Consider the following 24,463-nt stretch of genomic DNA (forward strand, 5'->3'; position numbering starts at 1 on the left):
TGCTACGGAGTAGTAGAACAAAATGTTAGGGAGGGGTAGGATGTGTATTGAAACAGCTAAGTTAATTTTAAGAAAGGAACAATTCCCTACAGGGCAATATTATGATTTGAGAATTTTTCAGCACACTTCTACATTGCAATTGCTCTCCCAACAGTCTAATCAAACTATTTAATGACTTCTCTCACTATAAACACCACATGGTCCCTCTCAGATGAGTAGTCTGCCTTTTGCTAATAAAATGGAAACCAACCCAGAGGGAAAATCCTTCATCTTCTTTTCACAAAATATACCAAACCTCCTGTATCTTCTTCCTTGTTATAAAAATGCCCACACACGTCCAAGTTTAATTCTACAGTAAAAAGTACACTTTACCTTCTCAGGGACCTTTTTCGACTTTATGTACCATGCTTATTACTAATTTATATAATCAATTCTTTCTATCGGTTTATTATCTTTATGATACAGAACTTCCTCTCTTGAATTAAATATGAAATGTCTTCTTGAACCCTATAGCCCTTCCCAGAGACCTCAAAGTTCTTTAATTCTACTTATAGCCCAACTTACTTATAAATGATCTGTGTTTGCCCGCTTTGCTATCAGATCCCAGTCTTGCTCATTTCACCACATCCAGGTTCCTTGACCCTCCAATGGAATGCTGAAAGATCAGAACTCTGTGTGTTATATTTTCCAGCATTGTTGACAGCTCAAGTCCTGGCTTCACTAGCCTGAACGACTGACTTCCTTCTCAGTATATTAGCTGGTTATTCCTCTATTCGATTTACATATCCCTCACTACCAGGTTTCCTTGAAGGTCCCTCTGCTGGCTGTAATTTAACCACAACATTTTACAAATTTATACACTTTATAGTGATGCCCAGATTTCTATTTTTAGACGTGAAAATGAACTCTAGTCTATTTATGCAGTTTTCCTAGTATCCATTTACACCTGAACACCTAGGAAATATTACATGCCAAAATACTTAATTTTACACACATATCCTCCTCAAGATTCATCAGATGTCAGTCAGAGGTACTCTGAGGCAAGCATAAGACTGAGTGTGCATAGAGTCTCTGAAGAAAGATGGTACTGTTGACAACATCTGGAATTTGTGTCTACCAAAGACTCTTTGAACTTTGAGTTCAACTATTTGGTAGTTATGGTTAGTCATTTTACTATGGGCCGCCAAGGTGTAATTTACAAGACAGATGGGCATCAGTATAATTTATTCACTAACAGAAACAGAATCAGCTATAATTGCTTTACCATTGAACCCAGGTGAAAAATAAGAATCCAAGCTTTTATTTCCCAAAGTATTGAAGCATAGGCAGTAGTTAAAAGTACCTCATTATATCTTTTTACTGAAGCCAAAGGGAAGATTTGATGTGGATTTTTTATATCAAATCATTTTATTTTATCTCTTATTTGTTTACTTCTTCATCTGACAGAAAATTCACTCTGAAACTAGTTTTAAGATCTTCATTTTCAGAAGTCACTCACAATGCTATATAATGATTCTTGTTAGCAGAGATGGTCTATTGTGTTCTTTGTCCATGCCAATAGACATCAAATAATTATTTCAAATGGAGACAATTGATGTTTACCAAAAGTGGTAGTTCTTAAATTTAGAATAATGAATAGGGAAGTCTTTGCAAAAGGAAGCTGAAAGTTTCAGTCAAATTTGCAAATTGATTTTAAATTTTCATAGTATTGTTCATTAATTCAACCTGTCCAGAGGATTGAAGATGGTAGGCACAATGAAAATTCTATACAAAATTTATTAATAAATTTAAATGCTTGTCCAGTAAGATTAGCCCCCTGATAACTATGCATTCCAGCAGGAATAACATTTGCTAATAATTTTTTTTCCTACTGCTAAAATGGAGATTGTTTTAACAACTGAGGACTTCCATCCAGTGGATAAATATACAGACTAGCACTAAGGCATATTTATATCCTTTTTTCAAAGGCATTTGGATAAATTTTAAGTGACAGAATACAAATGACCCATTTGACAAAGGAAAATGCCCTTTTTCTGATTGTATTTAGACAAAATACAGTATCCCAACTGTAAGTTATGAGCTCTTTAGAAGGGGATGTTTTGCTTAACTTATTTGGTTGTTTCTGTGGCAAAAGACTTGACAAAAAGCAACTTCAGGGAGAGAGTTTATTTGGGCTTAAAGTTTAAGAAAATAAAGTCTACTATGCTGGGAAAAGCAAGAGTTATTTGCAGTCATGAGGCAGAAAGTGAACAGGAAATGAGGCCGGATTATACATTTCCAAGCTTTTCCCCATGGCCACACTCTTCATAAAGACCCTACCTCCTAAAGGTCGCATGACATTTTCAAACAGCACCACCTGTTGGAGGCAATATCTTTAACCCAGGAGTCTATGAGGGATATTTTACATCAAATTAATTGAAACAGGAGAGTTGCCCCAAGATTACCTTCTCTGAGGTTTGATAGGTTTAATTGTAAACACCACAGAAGTGCCAAATTGTCATTGGGGGTTAATATGGGAATTGTCACTAAGGTCCCCAAACAAAGTCTTTTTGGAAAATAGAATTGAGGAACATATTTTTTTTTTCCAGACTCCATTTGCTCCTTGTGGAGTCTCTGTTTAGAAGAAAGAACAAAGGCAGCGATGAAAGAAGCCTGATTCAACCAGAAAAGCAATTTCCACACACCGGTTTTGCTACTTTGAGCAAATTGTCATCTTTGACCTCATTAGTATTTGCTTTTAAGTGTCCTGGGATTTTCATAATATCTAATTGGGTGAATGTGCACTACACCACAAATCTGAAATCTGTTTTGGATAGCCTGACCAGGGTAAGTTAGAAACCCTTTGTATTTCTGTAACAGGCTACTGAAAACACATCTGGGTAAATATTAGCTGCTTTGTTTTATTCTGAGTGGCATATTCTGATTAAAGCTATGAGTTCAGCCATTTGAGGAGATTCAATCCCAGGCAAATGAGGACTCTCAATTACATCAAGTGTGGCTGTAACCACACATCCTATCTGAAAATGCCCTTGTTCATCTCACAAGTAAGAATTACTATTAAATGGAATTAATTCACCTATTAATGGTAGTTCATAGTAAGTGTCCCCAGAGTAACAGTGTTTATGTTACTTGAGTATACTCAAGCTTACCGTTTGCTAATTCATCTGATAAATATAATAAAGGGGCAAGGTTAAAAGGTATAACTCTCTCAAGAAGCAGGATAGCTTATTGAGTAATGATGGGCGGGATGCAAATTTAGCTCAAATTTCACAAAAGAGGTTCTGTAAACTGAGAGGAGACACTGGGGTTATTTTGTTAGCTACTCTTAGTAGCATAGCAAAGAAGGCCCTCATGTAGGTAGGGATCCTCTGGCCAGTGGGTCTAACTGCTGTCAAAGTACCTAATATTCCCAAGCTCTCTTCTACCAAACCACTAGTTTAAGTATTCTTGTACTATGGAATTAATTTTTAGCAGAGTTTTTTTTGTTTTTTTGTTTTTGTTTTTTTTTTTTTTTTTTTTTTTTTTTTTTTTTTTTTTTTTGCTCAAAGGATACTGTTTTATATTCAGCACAGTTTTGGCTTATCTATTATTATCTCACTTGGGGCAGCTAGTCTTGTAAGTTCTCTGTTTGTTTAGGAATTTATTTATTTATTTATTATTTTTTTTTGCCCATGATATTTATGGTACTTGTGAAAGAAAGCTCTTGATTTCCCTTGATGGGCTCTGTTCTGACTCCTTTATAAGAGACACAGAGAAGAGTGTATTTGGTGTTAGATTATCTGTCCCCTGGGAGAGAAGATATGAGAGCTCCATCCTTCTGAAAACTTTTATCTTGATAAATATATAGGGCAAGTAACTGCTATTAGAAAGTGTGTTATCCTTGGTTTTCTCCTGATTCCTGTTTTATTGGGTTCCTCTAAAAAGCAGTTAGGAGTAAGTTAGAGATTGCCTCCATTTGAGTTTTATCTCTATTCTGAGACAGTCTTTAAATGTGTTGGAATGTATAACAGGTAGACAGTAACTTTATCTATTAAGGCCTTTGTTTCTTCTTGGTTAATAGTTATCCTGACTTCTCTGGGAAGTCAGTAAAGAAAAAGAATGGGGTGAACCCTGAATTCCCCTAGGGAGGCCATGTTTTATCTCTGACTTTGTTCGAGATTTCCTAGATGCCCTCAGTTCCTTTGGAGACAGGACCTGCTTGAAATTTTTGTACTGTTTTTGAAACACTCAGATCCTTTACAAATAAACTTGTTGCCCTTAGGGCAGAAGGATTTAAGTCTCTCTGTCTGAGAGCTGCTCAGTTTTAGCTGTGTGTTCCTGATTTTGATTAGCAGCATCTTTGGTTTTGTTGATGATGATGATTTGTTTGTGCTTTTCACTGGGCATGTAATTCAGTGCCTTGCACATGTGCTAGGCACATGGTGGATGGATCACTGTGTACTACGCAGCTTGTCCAGACTTCTTTTAGCTTTGAGACAGGCTCTCACTACTTTGTGCAGGATGAACTCAAATTCACTCTGTAGGACAAGCAGGTCTAGACTGTTGGTCCTTCTGCTTTAAGCCTCCAAGGCCCTATGTTTACAGGTCTGCATAGCCTGGGTATGGCTTTTTGTTGTTGTTGTTACTGTTCTTGAAAGTTGGTCTGTGAAGATAACAGAAAACATCTGTGGAAACGAATATTTACTTTAAACTTAGTTAAGAAAACAAAAACTATTATATGTCTAAGAAACAATGTTTTCTGTGTTTTAGACACAGCCTCCTAAGCTGTGTCTCCTGTTTTTTCATTAAAATTGTTTTTTAAATTTTGTAGTAAGAGTAACAGTGTTAATACTAAAGTATGCTGTAAAAATAATGTTTTGAAATGTTTATGGTTGCTTGTTTTAATAACAATGTTTATAAGTATATAATTAACTTCAAGAAAACACCTTAAGATTAATTTAATGCTTGATTACTTACAACAATATTTTCTCAAGTACTTATTTGTTCTGATAATGTTTACCAAAAATAACTTTTAAAAATCCTTTGTTTATCTTTCTACTAAATGGATATTTTAAGACCTTTGATTAAATATGATTTCACAGTGGACAAATTCTTTGTCACTGCTTAAACAATTCAAAAGTTCTGTTAATAGAGTTATGCCCATTTAGAATATTACTAATAAATGAAATAACCATTGTGAAACTTTTTGTTTGTTTGGGTTTTTTGTGCTTTTTTTTTTTTTTTTTTTTTTTTTTTTTTGGTTTTTAAAGACAGGGTTTCTCTGTGTAGACTTGGGTGGGGGTGTCCTAGAACTCCCTCTGTAGACCAGGGTGGCCTTAAACTCACAGAGATCTGCCTGCTTCTGCCTCCCTGAGTGCTGGGATTAAAAGTGTGCTCCACCATTGCCCAGCTGTAAGGCTTGTTTTAACAGACAAATATTTAACTATGTTAATACATTTTGGTTGGGATAGACAAATAACACATAGTATTGTAAAGGACTTCTAACTATGATAGCTAAAGCCCAAAATCATTTACAGGATCTTCCTTAAAGTATAAACAGAGTGTTTTTTGTTATGACAGTTTGTCATACCCCAAACCCCAATCTTAGTTCATTGGATAAAGTATAAAAACTGCAGTTTAGGAGTCTATACCCTCCCTATTGTTTAACTAGTCTTATATACTTGCGTTGCTTGTTCTGCATTCTTATTGGATACCATATACTGCTCTGTTGAAATTTTTCCTGGGATCACTATGATTTCAGAAGCTCATGATGCATTCACACTTACTTGTATCTATTCTGATGTCCTCCTCCCTTCAAAGGTGTGGTTGTCTTCTGTTAACATTTACTTTCTGTTTAGACAAATTCCATCAGTTAATGGTATTTAGTGACATTTTAAAAATTCTCTTAATTTCCCCTATTTGAAAATTGATTTATTTCCTCTAAATAATGGGATGGCTTTGGCCCAGGCTCTTTAGCATTTGAAAAGATTTGTGTCGCTTCCTTAGAAGTCCATAGTTTCCCACAAGGAAAAAAAAATCCATTACCATTAAATTGTTTCTCCCTAAAGGTAAGGGACCTTTCTCTTTGGCTGTTTGCATTCATTGCTGCTCCCTTTGCTGTGAGAAAACAGAATCAAATTAGTTGAGAAGAGGTTTGTCCTGGCTCACAGGTTTGGAGTCCACCATTACAATGATGAGTGGACTGACTCCATCCAGAGCTCTGTGTGTCTGTGTGTGCGTGCGTGCGTGCGTGCGTGTGTGTGTGTGTGTGTGTGTGTGTGTGTGTGTGTGTGTATGTATGTGTGCGTGTGTGCTTTTCTGGGACATCAATGCAGTAATGTAAGTAAGCTATTGTTAATTTCCTATGGGAACCCCAGTGTCTGCTCATTTTATTTTTGTCTATCTGTTCTCTATTTCCCAATTCTCACTCATGTTATCAGTTTGTTGTATTTCACAGAGTCTGTCCTATATGGTTTTTTTTGTTGTTGTTGTTGTTTTGTTTTGTTTTTATGTTTTTGTTTGTTTGTTTGTTTTTTGCTGTGAATGGCTGTTCAGCTCCTTGTTGGGTCCCACTAGTACCGTGGAAAGAGGAAGCTGAGAACTCCTAAGATTATTTTCACCCTATAGTGAGAAGGCAAAACTCAGCTCCCCACTTGGAGCAGATGACTGCAGCAAGTGTAGGGCAAGGACAACCCACTCATGTCCCCTCAAGAAACCGTGTTTTTTCCTGGGCACCAGCTGGGAAGCAGGCTTAGTTTCCTGATGGGTCAGTTGGCTGTGAGCTTGGAGGCAGTGTTCTGGTGCTCATTCTCACTACCCTGGAGACTTTGTTCAGTCCCCTGGAGCTTGCTGGAGATCAGTTTCCCCTTGCCTTCTGCTGACACCACCTGGGCTAGGGAGTCAAAGTGCTGCCCTCCTGAGTGGGGAGATCTACAGGAGTACTTCTGTTTGCTTTGGAGAATCAGACGGATCCATTCTTCTACCAGCTGACAATACAGGGCTTGACAGGGTCCTGGTGGTGTTTGGCTGAAATTGGAAAACGTTGCTATAAAAGCAAACTCCTCTGTTAGGCCACTCTTCCACAGTCTTCCCGGGGGTGGGGGCATAGACCTTTCTTGGATCTTTTCCTTCGTTTTTTTTTTTTTTTTTTTTTTTTTTGCCTGTCTACTAGGACCTCTGACTGGGAATTATCTACTGAAATTTACAGAATATTTCTGAAGCAAAAAGGGAACCCAGAGAAGTTGCCAAGGTCTTTCCACAGTACTGGAACCACTAAGAAATGAGCCTTTCTCTGCCTAGTTTTCTTTATTGTTGGCCATCCACCACTTTTTAGTCATAAAGGAGAAGGGTAAACTAAAATGAATGTTTAAACATGCTCATGTGAATAGCAAGCACATTACACATTCCATTCAAATCTAAGCATTCCCAATTAGACTGACTTGGATGCTTTCTCAATGATTCCCCCATGGATAATGGATGCCCCTTTACCAAGAGCTAAGGCAATAAAGCAGGGCCCAGACCTTGGGGGAGAAAAGTACTTATAGATGTGTAGACAAGGATCTAAAAGTCAACTATGAGTAGAACTACTTAACAACGGTCTATAGAATTCTGAGAGGTGGTGACTGCTCTGGGGGTAGAGCCCAGGGGAAGTGGGTATGTTGCTTCTGGATATACAATGTAAATTAAATGCAATAGAAAACCTGATGTGCACCTTCTTCTTACAGTGTCCTGTAAGTTAAAGGAATGTGATCACGTGATCTTAACAATGCAGGTTTTTTTTTTTTTTCCCTTGAGAATGACAGAGCTGTTCATTTAGGCAGGCTTGGTGTGTATGTGGAATGGGGGGAATTAGTGCATCTGAAGATCAGAGGTACCACATGCAGGTGGACTTTTGGTTTTATCACAAGTTTTAGAGGAGGAATCAGAGACTGATGGGAGCTGTCCTTCTGAATGATGTGCATATATGCTTCTTTTATTGGTTGCTGAATAAAAGCTGTTTCGGTCAATGGACAGGCAGGATTTAGCCAGGCAGGAAATCAAAACAGGGATAGGGAAAGGTTTAGGGCTTGGAGAGATGTCTCAGAGGTTAAAAACACTGGCTACTCTTCCAGAGGTCCTGAATTCTATTCCTAGCACTCACATAGTGGTTCATGACCATCTATACTGAGAAATTTTTAGGTTGAGTCAGAGAGATGCCATGTAGTACTGGGAAGGTAGGATGCCTGAACATTCTCCTCCAGTAATCCAAGATTACATGAAAATACAGGAGAGAGGGTCATTTTTCTACCATTGTGTCCCAACACAATTATAGCACAGGGAGGCTGTTTTACTCAAAATAGGAGATGCAAATTCATTGGGATGGCAGAGACTAAAAAAAGTCATCATAGCACAGCTTCAATATGTCCCTGCCAGAGGGAGGCACAGAAGAGGCAAACCTAAGACCTAGGATTACACAAATAATTCAGCAGTCATTGTTCTTAGTTCTTAGCTTACAGCCAAGTTTCCCCAAATAAATCACTCTTGCTGCTGCCTGCCACTGTGCAATTGCTTTTGCAATAGAATGCATTCGCATGCTAAGTGAGACTGCTCACCAGGCCCCAGAATACCATTTCTTCCTGAGACCAGAATATTAAAAATAAATATTTGCAGCTCCTGTGAGAATAAAGGAAAGGCACAGGAGCTGCGGGGCGAAGGTGGAATAGACGACGGAGAAGCTGTGAGTGTTGCTGGAGCACAAGGGAACCGGCCAAGGCCCCACTCCCTAGCACACTGGCTTGCTGTGACCACCGAGTGACTGAGGTCTTCATCCTGCTTTTAAATGCTTGGAGCCCTGTTATGTTGGCAAGTCTATCCTTTTTGAAGGGAGGGATCAGATATGCTTCTATATGACAACATAGAACTTGATTAATTTTCTGTTCAAGAAAAAGAAAGGCCCTCCCCACAATTAGGAAAAATTATCCAACAAAAATATCCTATTTATTTTTTGAGTGATGTTTTAATGATTCTTCCAATATCAATTTCCTTTCCATAACTGATACTCCCCTAATTCATTAATCATGCAGCCACTGTCCTTATCTTTGTTTTGTCCATTTGGCTTGAAACAATGAAAAAGCGAAAGCAGAATGAAGGGGAGAGTTCCATGTGTATTATGTCACAGAAATGACTTGTTTGATGCCATCTTGTATCTGCCCTCTAGCCCTTGACAACCACATCTGTCTTGAGAACACATTTGGAATTTTCATACTGACCACTGTATTAACCATATATATGAACCAAAACAACTAATGCTTTTATAAACTAAGGATAAAATAGAATAACCAATAAAGGCATAAATCAAAATTAATTGTCATGTTGTATCTGTAACAACTACTAGGTTCTGTCTAAACAAATGTTGCAAAGTTACTCTGTAACTTCAGTAACACCAATGTGAGTATGGGTTTTTTGGGGGATTTACCTTTAAAAAAAGGCTGTGCCCCTGACCTTTGACAGAAAGAGACTCTGGGGTATTGGCCTGTTCTTGGTCTCAGGACAAAATGTAATGACTACTATGCTCTTAATTGGCTTAACTAGCATGGTAGTCTGTACCATTCCCTCATAGGTTATTTATAACACACACACACACACACACACACACACACACACACACACACACACACACTTTGCAATCCTTCCAAAAGAGGAAAATAAGAAAACACAAATCAAAGAGAACATCCCCAGTGTCAAGAAAGGCAGAAGAAGTCATCCATTCATCCTACCACTGGAACTCCAGCTGCACCTTGAAAATAAATAAAAGAGCAGAGAAGTCACTCCCTGTGATCTTCCTGTCTAGTTCACCAATTGGCTGTGTGACCATTCATACTTCTTTCTCTATCCAAAGCAAAGGTAACTAGATACTGTGCCTGCCATTTGTGAAATGTAGGGGGAAGTGCTGGATGATGTAGGTGGCTTTAGAGGCAGACAGCCCTATAGTGTGCCTGGGGAGTCAAAATATTATACTGTATAAGGGAAGTGTATTCTGTTCAGTTTAGTTATTTGCAAGGCGTGTTTCCTCAGAACAAAAAGCAATGTGTGATTACTTTGCAGCAGGCAATCCAAATTGTGTTCTCATGAGAAAGTAATCTTCCACGAAAGATAGTACTGAGATCCAGAATCAATGGAGATTTGTGTTACGTTGAACACTGAAAATATGCCTGGCAGTGTATTAGATAGTTCTCTCTATTTTATGAAAATTAATCCTTTGAGCCGATTGTGGATTTATTTTGACACCAAGGTGCTTTTATTTTTATAAAGATACTGGAGTTTAGCAAGGTTAAATGACTTGATAAATGATATAATTACTAAGGGGCTACACCAGGATAAACTCTGGGCTTTCCCTTCATGCTTCCTATGTTTACTTGGAACAGACCAACCCTCTCCCTGCTTGGCCTCCCTCCTCAGCCCTGCCTAATGGGTGTGGTCACAGGTGTGGATATGAGGGGGGAAGGCTAGATCTGGGGTGTTGGACCCCCAGCTTGGTCTCTCTTGGTTCCAGTCGGGTCACGGAGAGCAGCCTGGGCATGGATCTTTGGAACGGGAATTTGCGGGTCATTGGATTCTTGTGTAAGTGACTTCTCCCTGAATAAAATATAATAACCTGTATTTAAAAAAAAAAAGAGTTATCTTTACAGCCTTTCTTTGCCTGAGCTGGTCTCCTGTGTCTCTGCTCATGCTGACATGCTAGAGCTGTTCTCTTAAGGGAGAATTCTTATTTTGTCTAAGTATCTTGTGATATTACAGCTGCTAAAAGAGTCTACAATTTCTGAAAGAGCTATGCTGGGCCATAGGCACTAGTGGGCTGTAGTTTGAATCTGTCCCCCAAAATCCAGGTGTTAGCAATTGAATCCATATATTGATGGTGTCTGGAAGTAGTTCTCTGGGAGGTAGAGTTAGACTAGGCCATGAGGTCAGATCTCTTTGGTTCCGAAGAGAAAGGGTCTTAAGCCACCAAGCCTGTTCATCTCACCAAAGGATGTTCTCTACCTCTTAGTGATAGAGAAAGAGGTTCTTCAGTATAGGCTAAGTGTGGCCATGCCATGTTTGTGCTCATCTGGGGTTCCACAACAGAAATGATTTTCTTTCTTTTTTTTTCTAAAAGCAATAACTTTTATTGTTTATAAAAGATAATGTTGAAAAAAAGGTAATGTTAAAATAAAGGCGCTTTTAGAAATATTTAAGGACAACATAAGGTACCTCTATTAGAAAAAAAAACACTGATGTACCATAGCAGTATTTAACTGAATTGTTTGATAGTGCAATATACTGTTCTAGTATCTAAACTTCATAATTACAATTTTAATATATAACCTGTCTTACAATTACAACTATGCACACTTCTGAAGGGCAGTTTTCAGTCTGCTTTATGCATAAATTAAAGTTGGTCCTTGATTTGGAGAACTATGGCTACCTAGAAGCACTAAATTTCAGACACTTATTGACAGCCAACAAAAACCTTGACAAAGTGAGAAAGCAAGAATACCATGCATAGAAGAGCAGTTGCTACTCCAAGTGTGAATCAAATCTGGCACAAGACCCTCTATGAGGCCTGCATGTCTCAACAAGTAACCGAGAGAGAGAGAGAGAGAGAGAGAGAGAGAGAGAGAGAGAGAGAGTCCCACAAGATGTGGGAGGAAGCAGACGGCCAATAGATTGTACTTTTTCCACAATGGAGTAATTCTTAAAAAGAGGCAACTTTGGACCTTTAGCATAAGAGACAGGCTTTACATTCTTTGATTTCATTTACACCTTTTAAAAAAGATTACATATATCTGAACTTTTCATGACATTTAAGCAGCTCAAGCTGGCTGAAGCCAAGTGGCAGCTAGAAGCTGCGAACAACACCAGATTTCATTCTCCTCTTCATTCCTGTGAAACTGTAACTTATCAAACTACCTGATACCTGTAGGAGACATCCTATAAAGATAGGAAAAGTCCAAAGATATATGGAAAATATGCTTGCTAATAGTGGCTGCTTTATAATGACAATAATGAAACAGAGCTAGAAAAATAATGTTACTGTCTTAAATAATGAAAGAAGTTAAAATTTTAAAATATATTATCTGTGAACTTCTGATTAACTTGACAGTGAATAGATTTCTTCTGATCGGTGACCTGAATTTAAGCTACATTTCAATTACAGTATAGCTTCAAATTATAAACATAACCATCCCAACAGTAAAGAGATCAAAGCAGTAATCGTGACAACCCTAAGACATCGCCTAGCCAGACCACAAGAGGTGCTCCTGGGTAAAAGCTTCTGGGTAAAGAAGACCTTGGGACTCATGTGGAAAGCAGGTCAGTAAAGACTCCAGTTCTGCATCATGGAGTCTTCCAAACCAAGCTGCTTTCCACAAATACAAATTCAGTCTATCTTTTCTTTCTGGACCAACCTAGGAGCATCAACAAAATCTTTGCCATTGTAAAGAATAATAAAAAATGTTCCAATGCTTGCAACTCCCCAGAAGAGGACATACGCCAGTGTTCTGTCCAAGTGTCACCAGCCATAAGCAAGCAGATGATACACATTGAAAAGGCAACAACCATGATGATGGGCAATGCGAGAAATTTCCAGTCCCTCTGAACACTTAAAGGACTATGAGATTCTAATTCATCCACTGAATAGTTTCCAAGAAATAAGTCTATAGAATCTTGTCTAAATCCATCAGAAAAGTTGTTTTTGTAATATCATAATAATGAGTTGCAGCCATCCATTACAAGTCCCAATCGAGTTCTTTTCCCAGTTCTTGTGAAGTCAGTCTTGAAGGCACCTGTTCCCGCATACTGTTTGGCACAAGCGTTAGCATTATCAGCCCAGGCATTTTTGTAAGTTTTCTCAAATTCATCTTGTTCTTCAAGCTTCTGTCCCACATGCAATACTCCTAGTCTCTGCAGCTGGGCTTGAAGGGACCGCCGAGCTAGTAAACTCTGGATCACATTCGTTCTATCAAGACAATCCATGCAGTTGCCGCTGAAGACTCCTTCCTGGCTTGTCACCACCTTGCCAGCAGAGTCTACTAAAAAATAACTTAATTCATCCTGCAGTTCTTCTACTTGATCCAATAAAATACTCAGTCGATCCCATCTCATATTTTTTACATTCCTTATGAAAGTCAAATGCAATGTACCTGATCATGTCACTATCCAAGGATGACACCATTTGCAAATGTTTCTCTGATCCCTTGTGATTCACTAAGCCGTAGGGGTATCTCTGCAGCATTTTGTCCGTCCTCCTCCACACATTGGGTGATGGATTTTGTGGTAAACAGGAATCTTGTTATTAGCTCCTTTCACCAAACCAGAAGAAGCAGACCAGACCACACCTGATGGATGTACATGAGATTATGCACACCAGAAGTAAATCATCTCTGTGTTGTATTAATGAGCCAGGGCCAGGGCCAGATTGATGGCCAGATGGCGAGATGGCCAAATGGCCAGCTATTTGAAAGTAGGATCATCTGGTACTCTGTTTCAGGGGGTCTGGCTTGATCAAACCACATTAGTCTGGAAGGAATCCAAATCTTTTCATTTTCTGTGGAAACAAAAATAGAAATCCTTTTCCCCAGTAACTTGTCCTTGAACTTAAATTTTGGAGTCAAAGCATTGTTTTAATTTAATTTATTATTTTACATGTCGATCCCAGTTCCCACTCTGAACCTCCAGCCCTCCCTCCCTCCTTCCCTCCCTTTTACCCTCTCTGCCCTCTCACATGCACCCTAACCACCCTCCCTCCCATCCCCCCACCCCAATTCCATATGTAGGGGAATGCCATCCAGTTGGGGTCATGTAGATCTGACAGGTCATGTGAAGTAGGGACTAGGGCTTCTCTCCTGTCTCTAGATTAAGGCAGTTATCCCTCCATTGGAGATGTGTTCGCAAGGTCCTTTCATGCACCAGGGATACATCCTGGCTCCACTCTGAGGTCCATTAGACTGCTCAGTCCTTCTGGCTGAGACCCATATCAGGGGGGCCTGAGTCAGTCCCATGCTGGCTTCCATTATTATGGCCATAGCCGTTATTATGGCCAGGACCACTAATATGGCCAGGGATACTATTATGGCCAGCACCGTAATTATGGCCAGAGCCGGTATTATAGCCAGGGCCATGATTATGGCTAGGGCCACACTTACCGCCAGGGCAGCTCTTACGTCCAAGGCTACTATTAAGGCCGGGGCCTCACTTACGGCCAGGGCTGCTCTTATGGCCAGGGCCACTTTTATGGCCAGTGCCGCTATTACGGCCAGGACCGCTTTACGGCCAAGGCTGCTCTTAAGGCCAGGACCACTATTATGGCCAGCGCCGCTATTATGGCGAGCGCCGCTATTATGGCCAGGTCAATTATTATGGCCAGGGCCACTATTATAACCAGCGGCGCTATTATGGCAAGGGCCGTTATTATGGCCATGGACGTGATTATGGCTAAGGGCTGCTATTATGGCCAGGGCCGCTAATAATCCCAGGGCCGCAATTGTGGCCTCGCTATTATTTTGGATAGGGCCGCTATTATGGCCAGGGCCGCTATTATGGCCAGGGCCGCAAATTACAGCCAGTGCCGTTATAATGGCCAGTGCCGTGAATATAGCCAGGGACGCTATTATGGCCAGGGATGTTTTTACGGCCACGGCCTTTATTATTACCAGGGCCGCTATTATGTCCAGGGCTGCAAATTACATCCAGGGTCGCTATTATGGCCAGTGCCGCTATGATTGCCAGGGCAGTTATTATGACCAGGGCCGTTTTTATGGCCAGTGCCGCCATTACAGCCAGGGGCCGCATTACGGCCAGGGCCGCTCTTATGTCCAAGGCCGCTATTACGGACAGAGCTGCAAATTAGAGCCGGGGCCTTTATTTGATCCAGGGCCATTATTACTGACAGGCTCGCTATTACGGCCAGGACCGCTATTATGGCCAGGACCGCTATTATGACCAGGGCCACTTTACGGCCAAGACCGGTCTTACAGCCAAGACTGCTATTATGGCCAGGGCCGTACATTACAGCCAGGGCCGTTATAATGACCAGTGCCGTTATTATTTCCAGGGCTACAATTATGGCCAAGGGCCGCTATTATGGCCAGGTCAGTTATTATGGCCAGGGCCGCTATTATGGCCAGAGCCACAAATAACAGACAGGGCCATTATAATGGCCAGTGCCGTGATTATGGCCAGAGCCGCATTACGGCCAGGGCCGCTCCTACATCCAAGGCCGCTATTAGGGACGGGGCCGCAAATTAGGGCCGGGGGCCACTATTTCGTCCAGGGCCGTTATTTCGGCCAGGCTCGCTATTATGGTCAGGACCGCTATTATGGCCAGGGCCACTTTACGGCCAAGGCCGCTCTTATGGCCAAGACTGCTATTATGGGCAGAACTGATATTATTGCCAGGGCCGTTATTATGGCCAGGGCCGTGATTATTGCCACGGCCACTCTTATAGCCAAGGCCGTTATTATGGCCCGGGACGCTTTTAAGGCCAGTGCTGCTAATATGGCCAGGGCTGTTTTTATGGCCACGGCCGTTATTATTTTCAGGGCTGCTATTAGGGCCAGCGCTGCTATATGGCCAAGGCCACTATTATGGCCAGGGCCGCAAATTACATCCAGGGCCGGTATTATGGCCTTTCCCGCTGTTATGGCCAGGGCCGCTATTATGGCCAGGGCCGTGATTTTTGCCATGGCCGCTCTTATAGCCAAGGCCGTTATTATGGCCAGGGTCGCAAATTATAGCCAGGGCCATTATTATGGCCTGGGTCGTCATTATGGTTAAGGGCAGCTATTAAGGCCAGGGCTGCTCTTATCGCCAGCGCCGCTATTATGGCCAGGTCAGTTATTATAGCCAGGGCCGTATTTACGGCCAGTGCCGCTAATATGGCCAGGGCGGTTTTTATGGCCACGGTCGTTATTATTTCCAGGGCTGCTATTATGGCCAGCGCCGTTTTTACGGGCAGGGTCACTATTACAGCCTTGGCTGCTATTATGGCCAGTACCGCTTTTATGGCCAGGTCAGTTATTATGGCCAGGGCCGCATTTACGGCCTGTATCGTTAAAATGGCAAGCGCTGTTTTTATGGCCACGGTTGTTATTATTTCCAGGGCCGCTATTATGGCCAGGGACGCTTACGGCCTTGGCCGCTCCTATGGCCAGGGCCACTATTTTGGCCAGAACTTTTATTATTGCCAGGGCCGTTATATTATGGCCAGGGCCGTTATATTTCCCAGGGTCGTTATTTTATGGCCAGGGCCATTATATTTCCCAGTGCCGCCAGTATGGCCAGTGTCGTGATTTTTACCACGGCTGCTCTTATAGCCAAGGCCGTTATTATGGCCAAGGCCGCAAATTATAGCCAGGGCCGTTATTATGGCCACGGACGTGATTATGGTTCAAGGCAGCTTTTATGGCCAGGGCCGCTATTATGGCCAGGACTACTATTATGGCCAGGGCCGTGATTTTTCATGGCCGCTCTTAAGGCCAAGGCCACTATTATGGCCAGGGCCGCAAAATTACATCCAGGGCCGCTATTATGGCCAGTGCAGCTGTTATGTCCTGGTCAGTTATTATGGCAAGTGCCGCTTTTATGGCCAGTGCCGCTTTTATGGCCAGGGCCGTGATTTTTGCCACGACCGCTCTTATTGCCAAAGCCGTTATTATGGCCAGGGCCGCAAATTATATCCAGGGCCGTTATTATAGCCAGGGCCGTGATTATGGTTCGGGGCAGCTATTAAGGCCAGGGCCGCTCTTATGCCCAGGATAGTTATTATGGCCAGGGCCGCTATTATGGCCAGTGCCGCTATTATTTCCAGGGATGCAATTATGGCCAAGGCCACTATTATGGCCAGGTCAGTTATTACGGCCAGGGCCGCTATCATGGCCAGGGCCGAAAATTACACACAGGGCCATTATAATGGCCAGTGCCGTGATTATGGCCAGAGCCGCATTATGGCTCGGGCCGCTCTAACATCCAAGGCCGCTATTAGGGACGGGGCCGCAAATTAGGGCCGGGGCCACTATTTCGTCCAGGGCCGTTATTTCGGCCAGGCTCGCTATTACGGTCAGGACCGCTATTATGGCCAGGGACACTTTATGGCCAAGGCCGCACTTATGGCCAAGACTGCTATTATGGCCAGAACTGATATTATTGCCAGGGCCGTTATTATGGCCAGGGCCGTGATATTGCCACGGCCGCTCTCATAGCCAAGGCCGATGTTATGGCCCGGGCCGCTTTAAGGCCAGTGCTGATACTACGGCCAGGGCTTTTTTTATGGCCACGGCCGTTATTATTTCCAGGGCTGCTAATAGGGCCAGCGCCGCTATATGGCCAAGGCAACTATTATGGCCAGGGCCGCAAATTACATCCAGGGCCGGTATTATGGCCTTTGCCGCTGTTATGGCCAGGTCAGTTATTATGGCTAGTGCCCCTTTTATGGCCAGTGCCACTATTATGGCCAGGGCGGTGATTTTTGCCAAGGCCGCTATTATAGCCAAGGTCGTTATTATGGCCAGGGTCGCAAATTATAGCCAGGGCCGTTATTATGGCCGGCGATGGTAGGTCAGCTAGTTAAGGCCAGGGCTGCTCTTATGGCCAGCGCCGCTATTATGGCCAGGTCAGTTATTATGGCCAGGGCCGCATTTACAGCCAGTACCGCTCATATGGCCAGGGCTGTTTTTATGGCCACGGTCGTTATTATTTCCAGGGCTGCTATTATGGCCAGCAACGCTTTAAGGCCATGGCCGCTCCTATGGCCAGGGTGTCTATTTTGGCCAGAATTGTTATTATTGCCAGGGCCGTTATTTTATGGCCAGGGCCTTTATATTTACCAGTGCCGCTAGTATGACCAGTATCGTGATTCTTACCACGCCTGCTCTTATAGCCAAAGCCCTTATTATGGCCAAGGCCGCAAATTATAGCCAGGGCCGTTATTGTGGCCAGGGCCGTGATTATGGTTCAGGGCAGCTTTTATGGCCAGGGCCGCTATTATGGACAGGTCTGTTATTAAGGCTAGGACTGCTATTATGGCCAGGGCCGATTTTTTTCACGGCCGCTCTTATGGCCAGGGCCACTATTATGGCCAGGGCCGCAAATTAAATCCAGGGCCGATATTATGGCCAGTGACGCTGTTATGGCCAGGTGAGTTATTATGGCCAGTGCCGTTTTTATGGCCAGTGTCGCTATTATGGCCAGGGCGGCTATTATGGCCAGGGTCGTGATTTTTGCCACGACCGCTCTTATAGCCAAGGCTGTTATTATGGCCAGGGCCGCAAATTATAGCCAGGGCCGTTATTATGGCCAGGGCCGTGATTATGGTCCAGGGCATCTTTTATGGCCAGGGCTGTTAAAAACTTATTAAGGCCAGGACCGCTCTTATGGCCAGGACTGCTATTATGGCTAGGGCCGTGATTTTTCCTCGGCCGCTCATATGGCTAAGGCCACGATTATGGCCAGGGCCGCAAATTACATCCAGGGCCCTATTATGGCCAGTGCCGCTGTTATGGCCAGGTCAGTTATTGTGGCCAGTGCCTCTTTTATGGACAGTGCCGCTAATATGGCCAGGGCTGTTTTTATGGCCACGGTCGTTATTATTCCAGGGCTTCTATTATGGACAACACCATTTTTACGGCCAGGGTCACTATTAAAGCCTTGGCTGCTATTATGGCCAGCACCGCTTTTATGGCCAGGTCAGTTATTATGGCCAGGGCCGCATTTAGGGCCAGTGCCGCTATTATGTCCAGGGCCCTTCTTATGGCCACGGCCCCTATTATGGCCAGGGCCGTATATTACACCAAGGGCCGTTATACTGACCAGTGCCGCTATTATTTCCAGTGCTGCAATTATGGCCAAGGCCGCTATTTTGGCCAGGTCAGTTATTACGGTAGGGCCGTTATTATGGCCAGGGCCGCAAATTATAGACAGGGCCGTTATTATGGCCAGGGCCACTATTATGGCCAGGTCAGTTATTATGGCCAGGGCCGCATTTACGGCCAGTGCCGCTCATATGGCCAGGGCTGTTTTTATGGCCACGGTCGTTATTATTTCCAGGGCTGCTATTATGGCCAGCGCCGTTTTTACAGACAGGGTCACTATTACAGCCTGGGCTGCTATCATGGCCAGGGCCGCAAATTACATCCAGGGCCGCTATTATGGCCAACACCGCTTTTATGGCCAGGTCAGTTATTATGGCCAGGGCCGCATTTATGGCCTGTGTCGTTAAAATGGCCAGCGCTGTTTTTATGGCCATGGTTGTTATTATTTCTATGGCCGCTATTATGGCCAGCGACGCTTTAAGGCCTTGGCCGCTCCTATGGCCAGGGCGTCTATTTTGGCCAGAATTGTTATTATTGCCAGGGCCGTTATTTTATGGCCAGGGCCTTTATATTTACCAGTGCCGCTAGTATGACCAGTATCGTGATTCTTACCACGCCTGCTCTTATAGCCAAAGCCCTTATTATGGCCAAGGCCGCAAATTATAGCCAGGGCCGTTATTGTGGCCAGGGCCGTGATTATGGTTCAGGGCAGCTTTTATGGCCAGGGCCGCTATTATGGACAGGTCTGTTATTAAGGCTAGGAACGCTATTATGGCCAGGACTGCTATTATGGCCAGGGCCGATTTTTTCACGGCCGCTCTTATGGCCAGGGCCACTATTATGGCCAGGGCCGCAAATTAAATCCAGGGCCGATATTATGGCCAGTGCCACTGTTATGGCCAGGTGAGTTATTATGGCCAGTGCCGTTTTTATGGCCGGTGTCGCTATTATGGCCAGGGCCGCTATTATGGCCAGGGTCGTGATTTTTGCCACGACCGCTCTTATAGCCAAGGCCGTTATTATGCCCAGGACCGCAAATTATAGCCAGGGCCGTTATTACGGCCAGGGCCGTGATTATGGTCCAGGGCAGCTTTTATGGCCAGGGCCGCTATTATGGACAGGTCTGTTATTAAGGCCAGGACCGCTATTATGGCCAGGACTGCTATTATGGCTAGGGCCGTGATTATTGCCACGGCCACTCTTATAGCCAAGGCTGTTATTATGGCCTGGGTTCCAAATTATACCCAGGGCCGTTATTATGGCCTGGGCCGTCATTATGGTTAAGGACAGCTATTAAGGCCAGGGCCGCTCTTATGGCCAGCGCCGCTATTATGGCCAGGGCAGTTATTATAACCAGGGCCGCATTTATGGCCAGTGCTGCTAATATGGCCAGGGCTGTTTTTATGGCCACGGTCGTTATTATTTCCAGGGCTGCTATTATGGCCAGCGCCGTTTTTACGGCCAGGGTCACTATTACAGCCTGGGCCGCTATCATTGCCGAGGCCGCAAATTACATCCAGGGCCGCTATTATGGCCAGCACCGCTTTAATGGCCAGGTCAGTTATTATGGCCAGGGCCGCATTTACAGCCTGTATCATTAAAATGGCCAGCGCTGTTTTTATGACCACGGTTGTTATTATTTCCAGGGCCGGTATTATGGCCAGGGACGCTGTACAGCCTTGGCTGCTCCTATGGCCAGGGCCACTATTTTGGCCAGAACTGTTATTATTGCCAGGGCCGTTATTTTATGGCCAGGGCCGTTATATTTCCCAGGGCCGTTATTTTATGGCCAGGGCCGTTATATTACCCAGGGCCGCTAGTATGGCCAGTGTCGTGATTTTTACCACGGCCGCTCTTATAGCCAAGTTCGTTATTATGGCCAAGGCCGCAAATTATAGCCGGGGCCGTTACTATGGCCAGGGCCCTGATTATGTTTCAAGGCAGAAATTAAGGCCAGGGCCGCTAATATGGCCAGGACTACTATTATGGAAAGGGCCGTGATTTTTCCATGGCCGCTCTTATGGCCAAGGCCACTATTATGGCCAGAGCCGCGAATTACATCCAGGGCCGGTATTATTGCCTTTGCCGCTGTTATGGCCAGGGCCGCTATTATGGCCAGGGCCGTGATTTTTGCCATGGCCGCTCTTATAGCCAAGGCCGTTATTATGGCCAGGGTGGCAAATTATAGCCAGGGCCGTTATTATGACCTGGGTCGTCATTATGGTTGAGGGCAGCTATTAAGGCCAGGGCTGCTCTTATGGCCAGGGCCGTGATTATGGTTCAGGGCAGCTATTAAGGCCAGGGTCGCATTTACGGCCAGTGCCGCTAATATGGCCAGGGTTGTTTTTATGGCCACGGTCGTTATTATTTCCAGGGCTGCTATTATGGCCAGCGCCGTTTTTACGGCCAGGGTCACTATTACAGCCTGGTCCGCTATCATGGCCAGGGCCGCAAATTATATCCAGGGCCGCTATTATGGCCAGCACCTCTTTTATGGCCAGGTCAGTTAATATGGCCAGGGCCGCATTTACGGCCTGTGTCGTGATAATGGACAGCCCTGTTTTTATGGCCACCGTTGTTATTATTTCCAGGGCCGCTATTATAGCCAGGGACGATTTACGGCCTTGGCCGCTCCTATGGCCAGGGCCACTATTTTGGCAAGAACTGTTATTATTTCCAGGGCCGTTATTTTATGGCCAGGGCCGTTATATTTCCCAGGGCCGTTATTTTATGGCCAGGGCCATTATATTTCCCAGTGCTGCCAGTATGGCCAGTGTCGTGATTTTTACCATGGCCGCTCTTATTGCCAAGGCTGTTATTATGGCCAAGGCCGCAAATTATAGCCAGGGCCGTTATTATGGCCAGGGACGTGATTATGGTTCAAGGCAGCTTTTATGGCCACGGCCGCTATTATGGCCAGGATTACTATTATGGCCAGTGCCGTGATTTTTTCATGGCCGCTCTTATGGCCAAGTCCACTATTATGGCCAGGGCCTCAAATTACATCCAGGGCCGCTATTATGGCCAGTGCAGCTATTATGTCCAGGTCAGTTATTATGGCAAGTGCCGCTTTTATGGCCAGTGCCGCTATTATGGCCAGGGCCGCTATTATGGCCAGGGCCGTGATTTTTGCCACGACCACTCTTATGGCAACGGCCGTTATTATGGCCAGGGCCGTGATTATGGTTCAGGGCAGCTATTAAGGCCAGGGCCGCATTTACGGCCTGTGTCGTTAAAATGGCCAGCGCTGTTTTTATGGCCATGGTTGTTATTATTTCCAGGGCCGCTATTATGGCCAGGGACGCTTTACGGCCTTGGCCGCTCCTATGGCCAGGGCCACTATTTTGGCCAGAACTGTTATTATTGCCAGGGCCGTTATTTTATGGCCAGGGCCGTTATATTTCCCGGTGCCGCTAGTATGGCCAGTGACGTGATTTTTACCACGGCCACTCTTATAGCCAAGGTCGTTATTATGGCCAAGGCCGCAAATTATAGCTAGGACCGTTATATGTCCAGGGCCGTGTTTATGCTTCAGGGCAGCTTATATTTCCAGGGCCGCTATTTTGGCCAGGTCTGTTATTAAGGCTAGGACCGCTATTATGGCCAGGACTGCTATTATGGCCAGGGCCGATTTTTCCACGGCCGCACTTATGGCCAAGGCCACTATTATGGCCAGGGCCGCAAATTATAGCCAGGGCCGTTATTAAGGCCAGGGCCGCTCTTATGGCCAGTGCCGCTAATATGGCCATGGCTGTTTTTATGGCCACGGTCTTTATTATTTCCAGGGCTGCTCCTTACAGCCAGCGCCGCAATTATGCACAGGTTATTTATTATGGCCAGGGCCGCTATTATGGCCAGTGACGCTATTATTTCCAGGGCTGCAATTATGGCCAAGGCCGCTATTATGGCCAGGTCAGTTATTACGGCCAGGGCCGCTATTTTGGCTGGGGCCGCAAATTACAGACATGGCCATTATAATGGCCAGTGCCGTGATTATGGCCAGAACCACATTACGGCCAGGGCCGCTCTTACATCCAAGATCGTTATTAAGGACAGGACCGCAAATTAGGGCCGGGGTCACTATATCGTCCAGGGCCGTTATTTCGGCCAGGCTCTCTATTACGGTCAGGACCGCTATTATGGCCAGGGACACTTTACGGGCAAGGCCGCTCTTATGGCCAAGACTACTATTATGGCAAGAACTGATATTATTGCCAGGGCCGTTATTATGGCCAGGGCCGTGATTATTGCCACGGCCGCTCTTATAGCCAAGGCCGATGTTATGGCCCGGACCGCTTTAAGGCCAGTGCTGATACTACGGCCAGGGCTGTTTTTATGGCCACGGCCATTATTATTTCCAGAGCTGTTAATAGGGCCAGCGCCGCTATATGGTCAAGGCCACTATTATGGCCAGGGCCGCAAATTACATCCAGGGCCGGTATTATGGCCTTTGCCGCTGTTATGGCCAGGTCAGTTATTTTGGCTAGTGCCCTTTTATGGCCAGTGCCGCTATTATGGCCAGGGCCGAGATTTTTGCCATGGCCGCTCTTATAGCCAAGGCCGTTATTATGGACAGGGTCGCAAATTATAGCCAGGGCCGTTATTATGGCCTGGGCCGCCATTATGGTTAAGGGCAGCTATTAAAGCCAGGGCTGCTCTTATGGCCAGCCCCGCTATTATGGCCAGGTCAGATATTATGGCCAGAGCCGCATTTAAGGCCAGTGCCGCTTATATGGCCAGGGCGGTTTTTATGGCCACGGTTGTTATTATTTCCAGGGCTGCTATTATGGCCAGCACCGTTTTTATGGCTAGGGTCACTATTACAGCCTGGGCCGCTATCATGGCCAGGGCCGCAAATTACATCCAGGGCTGCTATTATGGCCAGCACAACTTTTATGGCCAGGTCAGTTATTATGGCCAGGGCCGCATTTACGGCCTGTATCGTTAAAATGGCCAGCGCTGTTTTTATGGCCACGGTTGTTATTATTTCCAGGGCCGCTATTATGGCCAGGGACGCTTTACAGCCTTGGCTGCTCCTATGGCCAGGGCGTGTATTTTGGCCAGAACAGTTATTATTGCCAGGGCCGTTATTTTATGGCCAGGTCCTTTATATTTACCAGTGCCGCTAGTATGACCAGTATCGTAATTTTTACCACGGCTGCTCTTATAGCCAAAACCGTTATTATGGCCAAGGCCGCAAATTATAGTCAGGGCCGTTATTATGGCCAGGGCCGCTCTTATGGCCAGTGCCGCTATTATGGCCAGGTCAGTTATTACGGCCAGGGCCGCTATTATGGCCAGGGCCGCAAATTACACAAAGGGCCATTATAATGGCCAGTGCCGTGTTTATGGCCAGAGTCGCATTACGGCCCGGGCTGCTCTAACCTCCAAGTCTGCTATTAGGGACGGGGCCGCAAATTAGGGCCGGGGCCACTATTTCGTCCAGGGCCGTTATTTCGGCCAGGCTCGCTATTATGGTCAGGACCGCTATTATGGCCAGGGCCACTTTATGGCCAAGGCCGCACTTATGGCCAAGACTGCTATTATGGGCAGAACTGATATTATTGCCAGGGCCGTTATTATGGCCAGGACCGCGATATTGCCACGGCGGCTCTTATAGCCAAGGCCGTTGTTATGGCCCGGGCCGCTTTTAAGGCCA

General features: G+C 44.6%; 1 pseudogene; it reads right to left on the reverse strand.

Moving 5' to 3' along the window:
- Positions 1-12,273: 12,273 nt before the first annotated feature.
- Positions 12,274-13,231, reverse strand: LOC127215293 (phosphatidylinositol-3-phosphatase SAC1-like; annotated as a pseudogene).
- Between the last annotated feature and the right edge of the window lie 11,232 nt (positions 13,232-24,463).

This window comes from Phodopus roborovskii, unplaced genomic scaffold (assembly GCF_943737965.1).
Source record: "Phodopus roborovskii unplaced genomic scaffold, PHOROB, whole genome shotgun sequence".
Classification (NCBI taxonomy): domain Eukaryota; kingdom Metazoa; phylum Chordata; class Mammalia; order Rodentia; family Cricetidae; genus Phodopus; species Phodopus roborovskii.